The 21,154-nt window shown below is 40.1% G+C and overlaps 1 pseudogene; it reads left to right on the forward strand.

The window, feature by feature from the left end:
- The first annotated feature begins 6,919 nt into the window (after positions 1 to 6,919).
- On the forward strand, positions 6,920 to 19,850 carry LOC133447356 (protocadherin gamma-C3-like; annotated as a pseudogene).
- Positions 19,851 to 21,154: the final 1,304 nt, after the last annotated feature.

Here is a 21,154-nt window from a genome sequence, read left to right on the forward strand (position 1 = left end):
GATGATTTTGAAATATGCAACCCCATTGGGACATCACGAAGAAAACATAAGATCTGTGCCCTCTATTGGACTTTGGGTAATCTGTCCCCCGGTTGTCAATCTTCACTGTCATCGATACACTTGGCTCTTCTAGTCAGAAGTGATGATTTGAAGTTGTATGGCTGTGAAGCAGTACTCGAGCCTCTCATTTGTGATTTAATTTCCCTGGAACAACACGGTGTGTTTTTGTCAAAGTTAGGGAAATGTGTTAAGGGAACAGTACAGTGTGTCATAGCAGACAATCTTGGAGCCCCCAGCATCGCTGGATTTATTGAGAGTTTTTCAAGTGGTCACATATGCCGATTTTGTACAGCTTCCAAATCAGAAATTCAAACTAAGCCAGTAGACAATGGATCTTTTACATAAAGAACAGAAGACCTTCACTCAGACCATCTCAAAACCATAGAAGAACAATCTTTGAACAATTTCTGTGGTGTTAAGAGGAGATGTGTTCTCTCTGAGAAACTCAGTGATTTCAAAGTCTCTACCGGTTTCCCCCCGGATCTGGTCCATGATCTATTTGAAGGGATTGTTCCTGCAGAGATAGCTTTATGTCTGTCCATCTTCACATCTAAGAAATACTTTAGGTGTGATACCGGAAGGAATTGAGGGTAGAGGTAAAAAATATCTCTTACAGCAGCAATTAAGTGCATCACTATTAAGTAGTTAAAATCTGACCCCCCAACATACAACATGTGGACTGAAAAAGTATGGGAAATCTTTCAGATGGAGCAGGTAACATACTGGATGGAGCAGGTAATGGACTCTACACATTCTAAGTCAGGGGTTCTTAACCTTTCTGACCTTGGGGCCCAATTTTTTCAGTACAGAGTGGCCCGGGGCCCATTAAATATTAAAATTGTATAGCAGGGGTATTCAACTTTAAGAGGTCCATTTAGAGAAGATTTACTCAAGCATCATAACATCATTATATATATATATATATATATATATATATATATATATATATATATATATATATATTATTTGTGTGTATATATTCAAGTAGCCTCATAGTTGTATCTGCATCTGACTGTTATATTAAAAAAAGTACATTTCAAAAATATTTGCCACTTAACATGTTTAACTTGAATTACACATATTTTTTTCTCTTAAAAATAAAATTTATTTTATTTTATTTTTCAAATGCCATCTTATTTTATTTCTCTACCAGCAGTTTGAATTTCCCATTTTCTTTGTTAATTGTCAACACATTTTTATAATAAATGAATATAAACACATCTTAGCAATTGAACAGTTTTGCAGTTTGTCTTTCTTCCCCTTATAATCTTATGCCTCCACTTTCTGTCGTTCAGTGAGAGAACTGAGCTCTAACTTCTCCTGTCAGGACTTTAAATCTGGTCTGGATGGTGTCAGGTTCTCATACACATGAGAAGGTGCTCATATTTAGTTTTAATTATGTCCATTGTGGAGAAAGCTGCCTCACAGCTGTATCTGGAGTCAAACATGGGTGTTTTAAGATTTTATTTATTTAAGATATTAAATTAATCAGTTGTCAGGACTCAGCGTGTCGGGCTTCATCCGAGCCTGATCAACTGCGACGGGTACGAGCCCGCAGCCCTCCGCGCTGCAGCCCAGTCACTTTCCAATGCTTTTGCAACAACAGTCCAGTCCAGCAGACACTTCAGCCCACGCATCTTCAGCAGTAACGACGGAGCCCGCCGACCGAGCGGCAGCCGACCTCCGCGGCCGCGGGGACGCGTCGGCTCCGGCTCAGTCGGGCGGTTCCTCCGGCTCTCCGGCCCGCCTCTCCGGCCCACCTCCCCCGGGAGTCTCGTGTCCTTCTCGGCTGCAAGCCCCAGGTCTCCCCGTCCACCCCATGTGTCCCACCACGGAGCCGCCGCCGGGCAATCACTGGCAAATCACGCCCCCCTTCCCCCTTCTCATTGTGGCTTCAATTACGTCCGCCTTAAGCCTGAATTATGGTTCTGCGTAAATCGACGCAGAGCCTACACCGTAGAATCCCTGATCCTGGCGGATCTAAACCTACTCTGTGCAAAATAAATTATTTTTTCTGTAAATACACACCATTTCTCTTACTATTACACGTACAGCTAGCTCAGTGTCTTCTTCTCCTCATTTGGTCGGGAGTTGCTATGCAGTCCCGCGGCCCTCGCGGCCCACATGTACAAAACTGAATTCTTTTTGCGGCCCTCTAGAGGGCGCTCGCGGCCCAACGTTGGGCCGCGGCCCTATGGTTAAGAATCACTGTTCTAAGTAATACATAAGACACACTCATGCACACACTAATACCATCCCCCACCCCCCCTTTTTTTTTATTTATTTTTATTTCATATTTATTATTTTTATGTACTTTATTTTTATTTTCCCCTCCTTCTGTGTCTCGCTCTTATCTTTATTGTTTGCTAATTAAATGGTGCAAACTAGTCCGTGGGTACAGACGGAATAAATGTAAAAAGGTAGATGATGTGTATGTAAAGGAATGTATAAGTTGCTGATACTGAAATTAAGAAAAAAAAAAAATAGCATCTTGAATTCTTCACTGGCCATACACTTTTTCAAAAAGAGTGGCCTACAGAATATTTGTAGCACATATGCTTGCATCACTATTTAAGCATTGTGACAATGAATATAGGACAGGAGTGGAAGACATGTTCAAAAATGGTCGCCATCTTGAATATTTACTTGCCATTTTCCAAACGAGTGGCCCTTCCTCTCTGTAACCTTGCCGTGGTGGAGAGGCTTGAGTACTCCAGTGATCCTGAGAGTTGTGCCGGTGGGGATTTTACTTTATATCCCTGGCAGGTTTAACTAAGCCGGATAGGTCAAAGGAGGCAGACAAAGCAGCGCACTGGGCCTCCAGGTTGAGGGTTGAAAAAAAGGCCACCATCTTGAAATTGTGAGCGGCATGCACCTTTTTCCAAAAGAGTAGCCCTTAGAGAGTATCTGTGCCATATTTCATGCTTCTTTACCAAAGTGAAGTATTGTTTCACTAATCTGCTGTACTATTACTATAACAACAATCAATCTTACAAAATTCTCACTTTTCCAGGTATATACAAGTTTCTATATGCTGTATCTCAAGAACTGTATTGGATACAGACATGTACTTGGTATCAAAATGTCCATAATACCCAACTTGATATTCAACTTTAATATATTTATGGGGCTTAAAATCAAGGCATTTCGAATTATAAAGGAAAAAGCACGTTGTTGGGTGGACATCCTACATTTTGGGGCCACCATTTTGGAATTTTGAGTGGCACGCGCCTTTTTCCTAAAGAGTAGACCTTGGAGAGTATCTGTGCCAAATTTTATGCTTCTTTACCAAAGTGAAGTATCGTCTTGAAAAAATTAGTTAACCTGCTGCACTACATAGGAGGGAAATCCTGCAGGCTCAGGACGTCGTACCTGTTCTCCAGTGGCAGATCCGGTGGCGGGGCAGGGAGAGATGAACGTCCGGCACCTCTGGTCACCACTGACCAGGATTTCTCCAGCCTAAGTGGCGTTGAGCTCACTTCATTTCGGCGCATCACTATTGAATATAAAAGAAATGAATGTGCAACCATAGTGTCACAACTTAGAAAAAATATTTTCATCTGTAACAACAATGCAAGCTGAAGTAACTAAGCAACCATAAGAAACCTTAGTTAAAAGTGAGGACTCTAGGGTGCAATAAAAACGTATTCAAAATACTTTTCAAAAACAATTGAACAGTTGCATGCGTTTTTTTTTTACTTTAAACTATTAGGGAAAAAAATGGGAATAAGTCCTAGAATATAAAAATACATGTGCAACCATACTGACATAACTTCAAATATGTTCACCTGTAATACAGTAATGCAAGCTCAAGTAACCTTCGTCTTGAATCAAGGGTGTAGACCAGAACTGCTGCTCTTCTCCACTTCTATCCCTCTGTGCTGATGGAGAAGGGGCATCTTAGAAAAGATAAGAAAAACAGACAAATATGTTAATGATAAAATGCACAGGCTTACAGACACACTGAGACTTGCAGACTGACTAACATTCACACTCAAACAAAATCAAACTCACAAATTCATACAAAGATTTTCATGTAATGTTTGCTGTTAAAGTTTCAGGACCCACCCAGAGAAAAGTTTTATTTATGACTCTGACATCCCCCCAAAACATGGCTTACTTTATTCCATATTCAGACGTCCCGCCACTCATGGTCAGGCAGGTCTTGGATCAAGGTGAGGACTCGCGGGTTCAGGTGTAGATGCCGGGGGGGTACTGCTTTTCTCAACTTTCAACTGTGCCCTTCTTGGGGTTTATGAAGAAAAAGCACCCTGTGGGGAAAAAAGAAAAGAAAAATGGACAAAATGTATGAATCCTTATGTCCTCTTAAGACTCAATGAGTCCTCTCCTGTTATTATTGAAATAAAAATAAATAAATATTTCTCATTTTTTTTCAATCTATGATTCAAATTCTAGTCTTCTTCCTGTTAAGGACTCATTGAGTCCTCGTAATGGGGAGGTCATAACTTTGTAATGGTTTCATTTATTTTGGTCATATTTTTGTTATGTTATTTAATGTCTCTCACCATGACTGTTTCCTAATTCAAAGAATAAAATTAATTAACCCGTTACAAGCTGGTTTGTAATGTTCAGTCACACCATTTGTTTTATTTTCGAAAAGCACAAAAAATTAGATATTCTTCCTATTCTTTGAGATTATTACTACACCTGTTTGAGGACAGGCAATTTTTCTTATTAGTAGTGTTAAATTGAAAAAGAAATATATATATATATATATATATATATATATATATATATTAGGGCTGTCCAAGTTAACGCTTAACGACGCGTTAACTTAACGTTCTCTTAACGCCGACAATTTTTTTAACGCATGATTAAAAAAAAAGAGAGAAAAAAAAAAGCCGCATATCATTTCAGTAATAATGACTGGTAAATCAAATCAAACTTTATTTATATAGCACTTCTCATACGAATAATGCAACACAAAGTGCTTAACAAAAAACAAATAAACATAAAACTTATTAATGCCCTGCCCCCCTCCCCGCACACACAAGCACACTACAATTCACCTAAGTTATACACACAGACACACACGCAGATCCTGAAATGCACGGGGAGCCAATGCAGCGATTTTAAAACAGGTGTAATGTGCTCCCGCCCTCTGGTCCTTGTCAGCACGCGTGCGGCTGAGTTCTGTAATAATTGTAGGTTATACATGTTCTTTTTGGGAAGACCAGAGAGCAGGGCGTTACAATAATCTACACGACATGAGATAAAGCATGCATTAGCACCTCCTTACTAGCCTGAGAGAGAAACGGGCGGACTCTGGCTATGTTCTTAAGATGGTAAAAACCTATCTTTGTTATGTTTTTAATATGTGGAATAAAAGTGAGCTCAGAGTCAAAAATCACGCCCAGATTTTTAACTGATTTTGAAGGTTTAAAATCCTGTAACTTTGGTAAAAGTTACAGGATTTTTCTCTCTCTGGCCTTCGGGACCAATGAGTAAAACCTCTGTTTTGCCCTGGTTGAGCTGTAGGAAGTTTGCTGCCATCCAGGACTTGATGTCTAAAATACAGTTAAATCCATGGTGCTAGAACCTCATGTGAATGGTTCTGACCGTGTGCTGCTACTGTGGTTGTGTGTCAGAGAGGCTGATCTGTGGCATTTTTTTTAGCGATTATGTTTTAACGGAGATGTTTAGGCCACAAGGGCCCATCTAGAATGCTTCGCCCCCCCTAGGCTGGGACCCCTGCTCCGCCCCTGCTCCAGGGTTTGTTTTATTTTATTTTGCACCTGGGGTGCAGCTTTTTGTTTTTAGACTGCTACCAACTTGTGTGTTTCAGCAATTCAGCAGTTAATTAGGGACCCTCCTTGTATTTGAATACCCTAGTTACAGTACAGCAACCAAATTAAACTGTATCAAGTCAACTGGCAGTGTGAATAAATAAAAATGGCCTGTGTAAAGGCGTTTTCAAATGAAAAAAAATTGTCTTGTGAAATATTTGTGACCTGTTGACCTGCACCTCAAAGAATCGGAATCGAGAATCGTTTAGAACAGGAATCGAAATTGAGAATCGGAAACGTTAAAATCCAAACGATGCCCAACCCTAAGTAAAATGCCGAAAAACGGATTTTCCCCATAAACATTGCCTGACCTCAGACAGCTGTTATAACAAGAAAATGTCTTTTTCCATTTCTAACAAGAAAACATTTCATTTTGGGGCTGTTTTTGAATAGAAATGAGTACATCACATAAACCGGCCTCTATAGGGTTAATAAACTAATTTTCTCATTTGCAATATATGTTGGGAGATAAGTCAAATAGCAGAACTTAAAATATAAAACCATAAGGCTCAGTGAGTCCTTATTGGACATGCTTTTTCTTGGTCATTTGTTGTTGTTACAATCCAAAATTACATACCTTTGCAAGAACTCCAGGGTGGAAGCGAGCTCGGATGGATAGTGAATGTTGAAGGTGTAGTAGCTGCCGAACATCGAACATATTTATGACACAAAGGAAGGGATGTTCTCTTGAACAATTTTCCTGTCAACACTCAGCATGAATCGGGTGGAACTGAAGCAGGATCGCCCTTAAAAAAAAAAAAAAGGGAAACGCACAGGATTTAGTTCCCAACAAGAACAAGCACCATGAATTCATTCAACATAAAAACAGAAAACAGACCAACAGAAAGTTAACTTACCACAGACAATGATGGTAGGAGTTAAGGGGAGCTCGTTGACATGGACTTCCCCTGCCAGACAGGTGTCCTCCACATTAGAAAGCATCATCTCTTCCTTTTCTTCAAAATAGGCCATCAGCAGCAGGACCATGTCTTTTACATCTTCAGAGCAGCCGCTCAGCTCCTCAACATTTTCACCCTTGTTCACGGCCTGTTATGCGCTCGCTCCAAGAGGAGGAGGAGGAGGTGGTGTTGGTGGTCCTGGGATGGGACGTTACAGCGGTGGCTATCGGCAGTCTCGCAGCAGCGGATCTAGAAGAAGCTCCAACCGAAAGGTGATGCGTTGGAGTATCTTCACGCAGTCCTACAATGTTAAGATCGAGCACGTCCGTGGCAGGGATAATGTGGTGGCCGATGCATTGTCACGCATGTAGAGTTGTATTGTAGTGATTGTTTTTTTTTGTTGTCCTGTGTATGTGAAAAGAAAAAAAAAATAATAATCACTAATTTAGGGTGGGGGTGTTATGCGCTCCCGCCACCCTCCTTTTTCTTGCCTTACTTCAGGTGCTCCGCATCAGGCGATTGTCTGGCCCCGCCTGTATTTAAGAGGGATGGGAGGAGCAGGCACTCTCTCTCAGACCAGGCAGCCTCACCTTGGTGACAGGGTTGTTCCTGTATTTCTTTTGTTTGTGTTGCTTTGAGGATGGGGGTCTGTCAGTTTGGTTTTCTTTCCTCGGTTTTTGTTTTGTGAGGTTAGGTTCCTAGGTTTTGTTAGGTTAAGGAGGGAGGTTCTGGGTCCGACGGCCCACTGCGTGGTTGGCTCAGGCTTCCCTCATGGTCTTTTCCTTTTGTTTATTGTTTTGTTTGGTCAGGCCTCCAGATTCTTGTTAAGTTATGGTGTTTTTTTTATTTTGTGAAAAAACCTGTTTTTATATATACGCAACTTAAACTAGAGTGTGGTGTCCTTTTTAGATATGTTCTGGTTACAGAGTTGAGCCGAGTGTTCCAACTTGTGATCATAACAGTAGCCTGCAGGAACGTCTTGCTTTTAGTCATGCACACTGTGCTCTTGTAGTTCAGGAGCAGTTTCCCCTTCAGGTCCACGTTCTGTATGAAAGTTTTGTAGTGCTATTCCTGTAAGCTCCATGAAGTGCACACTCATGCCAACTTCACTAAACAAAGGCGGCCAGTCTTCCAGGAGGTTTTTGATATTTTTCCCTTGGTTTACTTCTTTACGCTGTGTGTAGAATGTTGATTTCATTAATTGTTTGATTTCCTCCGGATTCGCATTGATTTGCTGGGACATCCGCCTCTGTTTTTCTTCTTCTCTTGCTGGCTCTCCAAGGGGCAGGAATTTTACATCCCACTTGATGCAGCCATAGGTGCCCTGTGTTTGCTTCTCTTTGTTCTGGAGGGACTTCATCTGTATCAAAATCCTCTACACAACTCTTGGAGTTGTAGATCTTTTCACATTTTCTATTCTATTTTGCAGTTGTTTCACAAGAGAGTGGTATCCTGGTTAGGGATGGGAATCAAGAACCGGTTCTTTTTGAGAACCGGTTCCCAGTGTTTAAATTCCTTGGAATCGTTTGCCTTTTTTGCAAACGATTCCTTTATCGATTCCAGTGGGCGCAAATGACATCACCACACACGTTGCATCTTTACGCAACGTGCGTGGTGACGCCATTCGCACCCAGCAGGAAAAGACGGCGACAAAGCAGCTCAAATGCTCGAAAGTGTGGCTACACTTTAACAAAAAGGATGACAACAGGGCGACTTGCAATATTTGCAATGTGGAAATATCAACGAAGGGAGGAAACACTAGTAATATGCTAAAGCATTTGCATACACAGCATGCAATAACGTTAAATGAATGTCGCGTGTTTGATCTGTTCGAGTCTGGACGAGTGAACCTTCTCAACCCAGCATCAGCGACAACGTTAGCCAGTCCTCTGCAGGTAACTAACACACTAACACTGCCTATAATGTTAGCGCCATTTGCCGTATTGTAAAACCTGCTATTACTAATGTTAAATTAATCCCTTCTCATGCATTACATTTAGATGACCATGACGAGACGTAGTCTGACTGGCTCCGAGGCTGGCAGTACTAGCTCCAGTCTACCGCTAGCTTCTCCTTTTATCGAGGCAAGGAAGAGTATGACCCAGGCCAGAATACAGGAATGTCACCGAGCAGTGACTAAGTTTGTGGTGAAAGGCTTGCACCCATTTGCCACAGTAGATGCCCCTGATTTTCAGTATGTGAATGTGTTACTGGTGTTCTCCAGAGCTGGAGACACCATAAGTCCTGAAAGATCACGTATCCTTCCAGAGAAAGCAGATATGCTTATTTTTCTGCAAAAGAATTAATTCTTCATAGAATTGCACAATGCACCGTTCAATTGCATTTAGGTTGATTGTATTTTTCACTGGCTGAAGTAGTTTATTTTTGAGTGCTCAGCTCAGATATCCTTTTAAAAAGGAGAATTTTAATTTATTTTACAGAAGAATATTTATTTTATTATTTTATATTTGATATCTATTTTCAAAACAAATACTTTTTTCTGGGGGCATCTTAAAACCTAATTTGCATTTTTTCTTGTTCAAATATATAAAACAAAGTTGATGCTAATCAACCTGTCTGTTCTCCTTTTTTCCAAATGAGAATCGATAGAGAATCGAATTGTTAAACCGAATCGGAAAATCTTATCAATTCCCATCCCTAATCCTGGGCCTATAACATCTCCCTCTATAATGTCTTGCAAAGCTTTTGGATACTTTGCCACCATCTTTTTGGCAATGCGAGGACCTCTTACTCACTGAAGAACTTCTTTGCATCATATCAGAAACAACAAAGCGTACCATCTCCGTTCTAAGACGAGGGCCCTGCCGTTTTCCCCTCTCTAGAGTCTGAATGAGTTTTTCAGGGAACTTGCCCCATGGAACCTGGTATGTATCTACCCAGTCAGCAACGGGGCTTCGGCCGCTGCTGGCAGGTACTGAAGATGAACTGCCTGGTGACATGGACTTGATGGATGGTTTAGGTGCTGGTGATGGACAACTAGATGCACTGCTACTTTCAGGAGGTTGTCCTGCAGAAAAAGACACAGACACACACATTATGAGAATATTTGTCTTTCTCTGAGCATTAATGGACATTAATTGCATCCTATGGTGGAATACTTACATCTCAGCTTCCACACAGCAAGCACTTTTCTGGCCTTAATAGGCCTCAAAGCTGTCGTCAAATCATTTTCCGCAAGGTCTCCTCAAAAATATCTTTTGATACCTCAGCAAGGTCAGGCCTCGTTGATGGCACTGCGCAAAAACATTGGCTCCATGTTTGTCATTTCTGGTAAAATGAGAAAAACAGCATGCAATGTTAATGTTTTTAACAATTCTTCTATCATCATTTTTGTCTTCCACAGAACATGCTCTGTGTTTGCGTGACATATGAGCAGTGAAGGACAATTTCTTAGTGAACACGTTTTTACAACCGATTACAGGACATGATACAGCTCGCCCTTCAACTACATGCTCTTTCAAATGGAGTAGGAGCTCTTTTATAGTCTGAAACTGGCGCACAGCGAAGCAGCACATTTCAAATTTGTGACAACTGCTCTACTGAGTCGGTTCATGCACGTCTAGGGTTGCCAACTCCCTGAAAAATAAATAAGGGACACCTCATTGGCTGGGCCGGCCAACCCGATTGCCTTCACCCTTCTCCTGGCATGGTGAATTTTTTTATCCCCTTTTTTTGTGAGTGAAACGATTTTTTAACTATTTGACTCGAACCTGAATTGAATTAGATGCATATTTTTGAATGCCATGAACACATGGAAAACAAATTATCCAGCAATTCAATAATACAAAATAACAAAATGAATTGAATAAAATAAGTATCTTTCTTAAACAGAAACCTGCCCTGTCCTTAAAATTGTATAATATAAAACAATAGAAAGAAAACAGAACATCCATTCTGTAATAGTCCACATTTTTAGTGCAATAACAAAAGTGCAAACAGAAAGTCTGTAGTAAATATATTTGTGCCTCAAAGGCCTTGACTGTAGGCTACAGTTGTAGTAAAACAGAAAAAATAACTTGTGAACTCAACAGCTCAATGCCATTTTCCATTGGCATTTTATGACTATTTTACGGGGCAAAGTGCGTCCCTTTTCAGCTCCATACGGGACGATTCCATTTTTCAAGGGACGGTTGGCAACACTAGGCTCGTCGTGTGCGCGGTAGAAATGAGCTTTGAACGCGGCACATGTGCACATGTCCGTTTACAGACGCCAACACACTGGAAAACACAGCGTGGTTCATAACTATGAACGCGGCAATGCAGAACACAGTCCCTTAATGTCAGCAGTGTTTCGCTACAAAAACGGCATGTAATCATGTTCAAGTTTGAAAGCACGTGTGAGCTAGCTAAGTTAATGTACTCACAGCTGCCCTGGTGCCCTCACTCCTCACTCCTCACTCCTCCTGCTCCGGCTTGCTGTCTTGTTCTCCCGCTTTGCTGCTCCGTCGTCCTCGCTACTCTGTCGACTTGCCTAATCCCACTCGCTGTCCCCCCTCTAGTCTTCTCTGCTACTTTCTTCCAGCTCAACTGTGGACTTGTTACTCCCGCTACTCTCGGCCAACTTGGTCCCACAATTCCGCTCGGCCCCCAGCGCTGCCGCGTGCGTAGCGCCCTCCAATGACAGAAGTGTTCAAAGGTGCTGCTCTGTGATTGGTTCCTGCAGTTTGAAATTCTAACAAGCTCTACAGACCTTCGGTGCATCCGAAATGCCATACTAAACAGTATATCATACTCAAAAAGTTAGGGAAGAGTGTAAAGGGCCAGGCAGGAGAAAAATAAAAATAATATTTTAGAGGAAGATTTTTTTTTTCATTGTGCACTTCGAGAAAAAAGTCGAAATGTCGAGAAAAAAGTTGAAATGGCGATATTATAGTTGAAGTACAATTTCGAGAAAAAAGTCGAAATGTTGAGAAAAAAGTTGAAATGTCGATATTAATGTTGAAGTACAATTTTGGGAAAAAAGTCGAAATGTCGAGAAAAAAGTTGAAATGTCGATATTAATGTTGAAGTACAATTTCGAGAAAAAAGTCAAAATTTTGTGAATAAAGTTGAAATGTTGAGAAAAAAAGGCTAAATTTCGACTTTATTCACGAAATTTTGACATTATTCTTGAAATTGTATTTCAGCATTAATCTCAACATTTCGACTTTTTGTGCGAAAAGTGCACAATAAAAAAAAATCTTCCCCTCTCAAATATTTTTTCTACACCATGGCCCTAATACTCTTCCGTAAGAAGTATACTTAATTTCGGCACACTTTTGAGTAAATATCAGTAATATGCATTAAGAGTTGTTACCATGGTAACAACTCCTGTCACAGCAGCAGTAGCAGCGCACCGCTGCGTTCTTGGTGAAACCGCTGGTGAGTCTGGGGGTCTGCCAAAAACCATTTCTGCTGGCATCTGCAACCAACATGAGCAGGGCAGGTGTGCATGAGGTGAAATCCTACACAGCCGACCTGTAGGCCAATAAGACGAGAGGGAGGTGCATGTCCCAATCACGCTGATGTTCCACAGTGAGGATGGCAAGTTATCTTGTCAGGGTTCTGTTGAACCGCTCGACTAGTCCATCACTCTGAGGATGTAAAGGTGTAGTCCGAGTCTTTTGCAAGCCCAGATGGTCACACATAGCAGAGAACAAACTTCACTCAAAGTTTCTTCCCTGGTCACTGTTGATGACCTCGGCCGTCCCGAACCTGGTAAACATGCCCTCCACCAGAGCATCTGCAACATTCCCTGCCCCCTGGTCTGGTATCATGTACGCTTCTGGCCATTTTGTAAAAGCGGCCAGAACATAACGGTTCCCTTTGCCTGTGCGAGGGAACTGACCCATTATGTCCACCGCCACCCTCTCCATTGGGGCTCCCACCGCCAGCTGCTGAAGCTGATCGTGCGGACCTGTGTGTGCTGTACAGAGGTCACAGTGGCAGCAGAAGTCCTTTACATCTCTCCTTAGCTGACCCTAGTAGAAACCTTGCCGGAGTCAATCAAGGGTTTTTGAGACGCCGAAATGTCCTGCCCCCGTAGTTCCATGAGAGGCCTTTAGCACTTGCCAATGTATGCCAGACGCATCGCTGGCATCTGTGTCCAGGATGAACGGCAGATTGGGTCCGGGAGGGTGAGTAGGGGACTCCGTCAGGGCTTTTGCTGAATGGTTAACAGTTTCATACCGTAAATATAAATGTACACATCAGCAAAATCAGTAATTTCGACAGAATAATACTGTTAATTTGAGGGTTTTTGCATGCTTGTGATATCATGGTATTTTCAGATGAATTTGACATTTTTTTTTATTTTCACATTAAAATTCTGTGTTTTCCACATATTATGACCGCAAAATTACGTAATTATGTATTGTTTCTTGATTTATAGTAGTTCGGTGTATTTTCTACGGTGAAAAGTTATTTTGGATTATACGGTCCTTTACTGTTGCCATTTAACAGTTTTTTATGGTAACTTCTACGGACTTTTCTTACAGGTGGGTAATGATAGTACACAGAAAAAATAACCAGTGTTTAAAGTAAGACTAGACCGTGTCTATATATGAGTAAATTTCATCACGTTTTACTTTACCTTTTGAGTATGACATGCTTTCCAACACCTGTAGTGTTAAATCAACCACGGTAAATGAATGAAAAATGAAATAATTTTACTATGAAAGTTTTACTTTGACACTAAACGGTGTTAAAATAACACAAAAACGTGCGGGCACATATAAACACTTTCTTTCACAATTTGCAGTTATTCAAAAGCTTTGATAAAGCATCCATATTCGCATTCAAAAGAACAGGAGACAAGATGCTTCCTTGTCCAAGGAAGTCGGCACAGGATTACCCCATTTTACTTTATTGCCTGGTGTGCGTGTGTGTGACAGTAGGGGGCAGTGTTACACTATATTTTACTGTATATGTTTGAGGAAGCATCTTTCCACGTGAGTATTCAGAAAGAGGGAGAATACACATCAGAGACGGCTTCAAAACTCATGACGTTTTCTAATGCAAAATCCAAGCCAGTGAATCTCCCGTCCATCACTACTTTTCAGGGTTCTGAGATTGAATCTGTATCGCAATTTAAGTATCTTGGATTCATAATTGATGATTCGCTCTCATTTAAGCCTCATATTCAGCATCTTGTAAGAAAGTTGAAACTAAAATTGGGTTTTTATTTTAGAAATAAGGCTTGCTTTTCCTTCGAAGCCAAAAAGAGACTTGTTGCCACCACTTTTATGTCTGTGCTTGACTACGGCGATGTCCTATACATGCATGCATCTGCTCTATGTCTTCACTCATTGGATACTGTCTATCATGGAGCATTGAGATTTATAACAAATTTTAGATCTCGTACTCACCACTGCTCTTTGTACACTCGGGTCGGATGGTCTGCTCTGTCCACCCGTAGACTATCATTGGCATGTCTTTGTTTATAAGGCCATTCTTGGCCTACTTCCACTCTACTTAGGAAATTATGTTTTTCAAAAAAGCACTGGGAGTCATAACCTTCGCTCCCAGGACTTATTTTTATTGTCTGTACCTAGGGTCCGCACTAAACTAGGTAGTAGGGCCTTCAGCTATGCTGCTCCTTATGCATGGAATGAGTTGCAGACAATTTTAAAATTAAGAGATCTGGTCTCACTTGATGCTTTTAAAGTTCTCCTGAAAGACTTGGAAGCAAGTACATTTAGCTGTAGGTGCTTTGATTGTTGTTGATTTTGACTATTTTTGCGATCTGTTTACTGTTTTGTTAAAACTGTTTTAATTGTTCTTATGTTATTTGTTTTTGTAACCATGTTGCTGCCTGTCTTGGCCAGGACTCTCTTGTAAAAGAGATTATTAATCTCAACGAGACTCTCTCCTGGTTAAATAAAGGTTAAATAAAAAAAAAAATTGAAAAGATAGAGTTAACAGCCTTCGGATTTTTCATCGGACAAAATGGAGATTCACGCAGACCTTTAATATTTGATTTTAATAGTATATAATATGAAATGCCGCAAAATTTTTGTCAAGTTTAACAGAACCACCGATCAAAGACATTTTAGGCAAGGCAAGGCAAGGCAAGGCAAGTTTATTTATATAGGACAATTCAACACAAGGTAATTCAAAGTGCTTTACATTGACATTAAAAGCGGCAAGACATAATTAGACAGTAAATAACAAATAAGATGAAATAAAATTATGAATAAGATGATAAGAAAAGAAGTAAAATAATAAAAAGCACAAGCTGTTAAAAATAAGGGCAGTAGAGTAGAGCAAGTTAATCTTTTTACCCAAACAATGGAGCTTGCGGACATCAAAAGACAATGGAGGGGTGTGAGTCTTTCGTTTCTCCTTGTCCTACTGATTGTGACCAGATTTCAGTGCATATTGGCTCAAATACGATATTCTATACAAGAAGAATTAAAGCCAGGGTCGGCAGTTGGGAATTTAGCCAAAGATCTTGAGTTAGATCTTGGACTGGCAGACAGGAATCTTCGTGTCGTGTCAGGGGCAAAGCAGGATCTGTTTCAGGTGAATCTGAGAGATGGAGTTTTATCAGTGAACCAGAGAGTTGACAGAGAAGAGCTTTGCGCAAAAACGTTTCCGTGCATCACAACTCTGAAAGCTGTTGCTGAAAATCATCTTGAGATGCACCAAATCGCTGTTGAGATACTGGATGTGACAGGTTGGGATGTCAACGACAATTCGCCAAAATTTCCTGACGAAAACTATGCACTGGAGGTGCTGGAGTCCGCCATTGTTGGGTTTTGATTTCAAGTGGAAGGTGCACACGACTTGGATGTCGATTTGAACTCCATACATTCATACAACCTGAAAAATAACCAGTATTTTCGGCTAGACACCGAAGAATTTGGAGAGGAAGGGAAAATTCCTTTCCTAGTATTGCAGCGACCTTTGGATAGAGAACACACTGCTCAACACCAGCTATTATTGACAGCTTTAGATGGAGGAAAGCTATGGGCTCAAATTAATGCCATAAGTATTTTGTATCTGTAAATAAACTTTGTACTTGTAGAAATATTTTGTGCTTGTGCAAAAAATATTTGTACTTGCAAAAAATATTTGTACTTGTAGAAATATTTTGTGCGTGTGAAAAAAATATATGTACTTGTAGAAATATTTTGTGCGTGTGCAAAAAATATTTGTACCTGCAAAAAATATTTGCACTTGCAAAAAAAATTTGTACTTGTAGATACAAAGCTACAAACTTTTTTTTACAAAAGCTACAAACTTTTTACAAAGCTACAAACTTTTTTTACAAAAGCTACAAACTTTACAAAGCTACAAACTTTTTTTACAAAGCTACAAACTTTTTTTACAAAGCTACAAACTTTTTTTACAAAGCTACAAACTTTTTTTTACAACTACGAGTTTTGGCAGTGTTTTGACGTGCCAAAACTAACAGCCAATCAGCGATCTTTGGCACGGGTTTCAAAGGGTTTCTGGAGAGCCAATCAGATCATTGCATCGCCTACTGACGTCGCCGCCATATTGAATGTGGCAAGACTGGGCTGCAAACTAATACAAGTAAATGGACTTATTTTCTTAAAGGTATTGTGACATGAAAAACACATTTTTCTTGATTTTTTGTGTTTTGTTGGGTGTCTTGACATCAATTACACCCAAAAAACAACGAACTTTTAACATTCAGTGTATTGTGTGCTTTCTGGGATTTTCCGCATAACTGTGCAAAAACGGCGCACCTGGTTTGGTGGCGGGCCGTGACGTCAGGGCCCGCTAAATCACCGCCCCCTCCACCCAGCTCCCTGCCTCCTCTCCTCTCCAGCGCACCATAAAGGATGATTTATGGTTCCGCGTTACACCGACGCAGAGCCTACGGCGTAGGGTTACGCGGAGACGCGCACCGTACGCTGAACCCACGGCGTGGGCTCTGCGTCGATTTAACGCGGAACCATAAATCAGGCTTAACACGGAGCTGTTTAGAGCCTGTTCTGTTCTAATCACCGGAGGAGAACTGCTAAGAAGACCCGCGGCCACTGACTGGACTTAAGATAAGGAGACACTGCTGCTTGCATGCCTTTATTTTTATGATTGTTTGCTGTGGACTGTCTGCTTAACTCTCCGACGCCGCTGTGAGCGTATTGCTCACGGGGAGCTGCGGTCCCGGTCCTCTGTCTGGGCTGTGTGTCGGTGTTTGTGGTTTGGTGTGCGCGCGTGTGTGTGGAGCATGGATGTATTATAAAACGGTGTGGAGACGCTGGCAGAAGTGTGTAGCGGTTGGTTGGAGGAGGTTTGGAGGAGGAGCGGGGCAATGATTGACAGGAAAGGGGAAAAAGGAAGCGTTTTTCACGGCGCAAAAAAACACTGTCATAAAAAGCCACGAATGGAGTACTAGAGTGAAGTTTTTCTTCTTACACTCTTTTAGACACATTTGAGGGATGTTGGCCAAGACTTTTAATAGTGTTAAAAGCATGTTAAAAATGATGTCACAATACCTTTAAAGCACCTTTCTACAAAGAAATGTACGTTTTACGTCTCATTTATTCATTCACACACGCACTAATATACTTGGGAAACAATTAGGCACCAAATATAATATATTTAATTTTCTCAGACGGCAAAAATAAGAACTTTATTGATCCCACATAGGAGTAATTCATGAGAACAAGGTAGTGCCGAAAAACAATATATATCCCCCCTCACAAAAATAAGAAAAATAGAGAAACATATTCTCATTAACAAAGCATATTTTACATTTTTATACATTACATTACATTTTATTGTTATTTTATTGTCTGAAAAATGGTTCAAATATGTTATTTTGTTATTTGAATTTTTTTTTAATTCCTTTTGTTGATAAAAAAATATGTCTCTATTTTTGTGAGGGGGGATATATATTGTTTTTCGGCACTACCTTGTTCTTTATAGCTGATATAACATGAATTACTCCTATGTGGGATCAATAAAGTTCTTATTTTTGCCATCTGAGAAAATTAAATATATTATATTTGGTGCCTAACTGTTTCCCAAGTATATTAGTGCGTGTATGAATGAATGAATGAGATGTAAAACGTAAATTTATTTGTAGAAAGGTGCTTTATGAAAATAAGTCGATTTACTTGTATTAGTTTGCAGCCCAGTCTTGCCACATCCAATATGGCGGCGACGTCAGTAGGCGATGCAATGATCTGATTGGCTCTCCAGAAACCCTTTGAAACCCGTGCCAAAGATCGCTGATTGGCTGTTAGTTTTGGCACGTCAAAACAGTGCGAAAACTCGTAGTTGTAAAAAAAGTTTGTAGCTTTGTAAAAAAAAGTTTGTAGCTTTTGAAAAAAAGTTTGTAGCTTTCGTAAAAAAAGTTTGTAGCTTTGTAAAAAAAGTTTGTAGCTTTGTAAAAAGTTTGTAGCTTTGTATCTAGAAGTACAAATATGTTTTGCAAGTACAAATACTTTTTGCACATGCACAAAATATTTCTACAAGTACAAATATTTTTTTCACACGCACAAAATATTTTTACAAGTACAAATATTTTTTGCACACGCACAAAATATTTCTACAAGTACAAAGTTTATTTACAGATACAAAATACTTATGGCATTAATTTGAGCCCATAGAAAGCCATCAAAATCAGGTACTATCAATATCACTATTAGGGTATCGGATATAAATGACAACTCACCCGTGTGCGACAAACAAAAATACACCACAACAATACAGGAAAACGCACCTGCAGGAACATTTCTGTTGACGGTGAATGCATCGGACTCGGACGAGGGGATGACCAGTGAAATTGAATACTTTTTAAAGAGTAAACTCAGAGGAGTCTCATCGTTGCCGTTCGGTTTGGATAATAGAACTGGAAAACTGACCGTAAGTGGACGCCTTGATTATGAGGAAAAGCACTTCTATAGATTAATGTAATGGCTTCGGACAAAGGTGCTGTCTCTCTCTCCACACATTGCAACGTGGTAGTAAGAGTTGAAGACGTAAATGATAACAAACCAGATATAGACATGACCTCTCTTTCAAATAACATTCCGGAGGATGCGCCTCTTGGAACTGTGGTGGCATTAATGGGTATAACGGATCTCGACTCAGGTATGAACGGACAGGTAGTCACCAGCATGAGCGATGACTTACCTTTTAACCTAAAACCATCACCTGATGGACAGTCATACTTTTTGGTTACCAAAGAGTATCTGGATAAAGAAACAACACATGTGTATAACATCACAATAACAGCAAAGTATTTAGGAAGTCCTGCACTGTCATCTATCAAGGTAATACGCGTGTACGTGTTAGATGTAAACGACAATAGTCCTTTATTTACCAAGAATCCATATACTTTTTATGTACATGAAAATAATAAGGTCGGAATGTCTATCTTTTCAGTTAGTGCAAGTGATGCTGATGGAGACGAAAATGCAGTAATCAAATATTCACTCGACCATAGAAGTCCAGGGATTATGACGTCATCCTGTATTCAGTCAGCTCCAACGGTTCTGCTGAAGGTGTGGAGGAGATTCCCTGCAACGTGAACGCAGGACACTTGGTGACTAAAGTCAGAGCCTATGACGCTGATATAGGATATAACGGCTGGTTGCTGTTTTCACTGCAGGAAGTTAAGGACCACAGTCTGTTTGGTTTGGACCGCTACACAGGACAGATCAGAACACTCCGCTCATTCACAGAGACAGACGAGGCTGAACATAAACTGGTCATACTGGTCAAAGACAACGGGAACGTTTCTCTTTCAGCAACAGCTACTGTGATTGTCAAACTTGTGGAGCCCAAAGAAGCTTTTGCAGCTTCTGATGTTAAAAGTGCAACAAAAGACGAGGAAGATAACAATGTGACCTTTTACCTGATGATCACTTTGGGATCAGTTTCAGTTCTTTTTCTCATCAGTATCATCGTGCTGATTGCAATGCAGTGCTCAAAATCCACAGACTATAATTCTAAATATCTACAAGAGACCAACTATGATGGAACACTGTGTCACAGCATCCAGTACAGATCTGGAGACAAACGATACATGTTAGTTGGACTCAGGATGAGTATTGGATCTACTATAGTTCCTGGCAGTCATGCAAACACGCTTGTGTTGTAAAATATATATCTTTGATTTAAATGAAACTGTGGTTAACATGATATTTTGATATACAGATCAAGTTTTTACAAACACTGATCAGTCATAAATGTAAAATCTTCTACTTCATAATGTTCAGTCACCGTAATGCCATAAAACGTTTTTAACACTTCAGGACTCATGACTCTAATTATGTCCAGAGCTTGTGGTCACCGCAGGGTTGACAGTAGATTTGGGGGGCTGTTGATCAAAAGGCAGGGCATCCGCCTTGTTCAGGCTTGCCACAGATGCTGCACCGATTTGTAATTGGGAAAGAATAGATCAAATTCTTTGCCTTATTTTCAGATTTCACAATATTGTTATGGTAAGTTCAGCACTTTATTCAGCTTGAGGAGAGGTTGGAAGGGTGTATGCTTTGTGTGACTTTTTTGTTTGGTTATTAGTCCTGTGTCACTTTAATTGCCCACAGATTATTGACACCATGGCTCACTGACATAACCTTTTAGTAAGCTAAGATGAACATTTCTTTCCCAATTAGGATTTTAATTTCGTTACCCATAGGTGTTAGCTTATGGAAGTTACGTTGGCCTATGAGAAAATGCGTTTAGCCTCATGAAATAAAACAGTATAGAATTGTCATAAGTTTCTACGTGCAATGTGTTGATAAATTACTTTTGAAATAAAGATGGAATTGAACCACATAAAAATGATTAAAATATAAATGAATGAAAAAAAATCTTTCACATAATCAATCTGAAAAGCTGAATCACATGACATTTTCTAAAACTGTCCATGGTCCTGAAAAATGTAGTCTTTAAAAAACCCCAACTTTTTAAGTAATTGTATTTCATTTACAAGTTCAAAATTAAAGTAATGTATATAATATTTGTAGCTTTTCAATATTTATCCATGTCTGAAAATTTTCAGATAGAAATCTGGAACCACCTTGTCCGAAGTTCTGTTTGGGCCGTTTCACGCATTTGCATTTCAACAGTGTGGTGACAAAAACAACAAACGTGCTTGAGAAAAATCGCCTGTTCATTCATTAATTTGTTTTCTATAAGCAAATGTATCTATTAAGAGTAGAAAATGTGTTTCTGCATGTGCAAGTTTCTGTTGGTCTGTGCCTGAGTGATTGAATTGAGGTTGTGAGCGTGTCATACAAGCATAAAGTTTTATCAAAACCTGACAGCTCTGAAGCCAGTAGGCTGCTGAAAAGAGACGGAACCATCTGAAAAAATGCATCGATTGAATCCACATGTTTAACGGTTCGAAGGCATCAGTTAAAAATAGAAACAATAGTTCTAACATATGTTTATTATAGT

Source organism: Cololabis saira, chromosome 7 (assembly GCF_033807715.1).
Source record: "Cololabis saira isolate AMF1-May2022 chromosome 7, fColSai1.1, whole genome shotgun sequence".
NCBI lineage: Eukaryota > Metazoa > Chordata > Actinopteri > Beloniformes > Belonidae > Cololabis > Cololabis saira.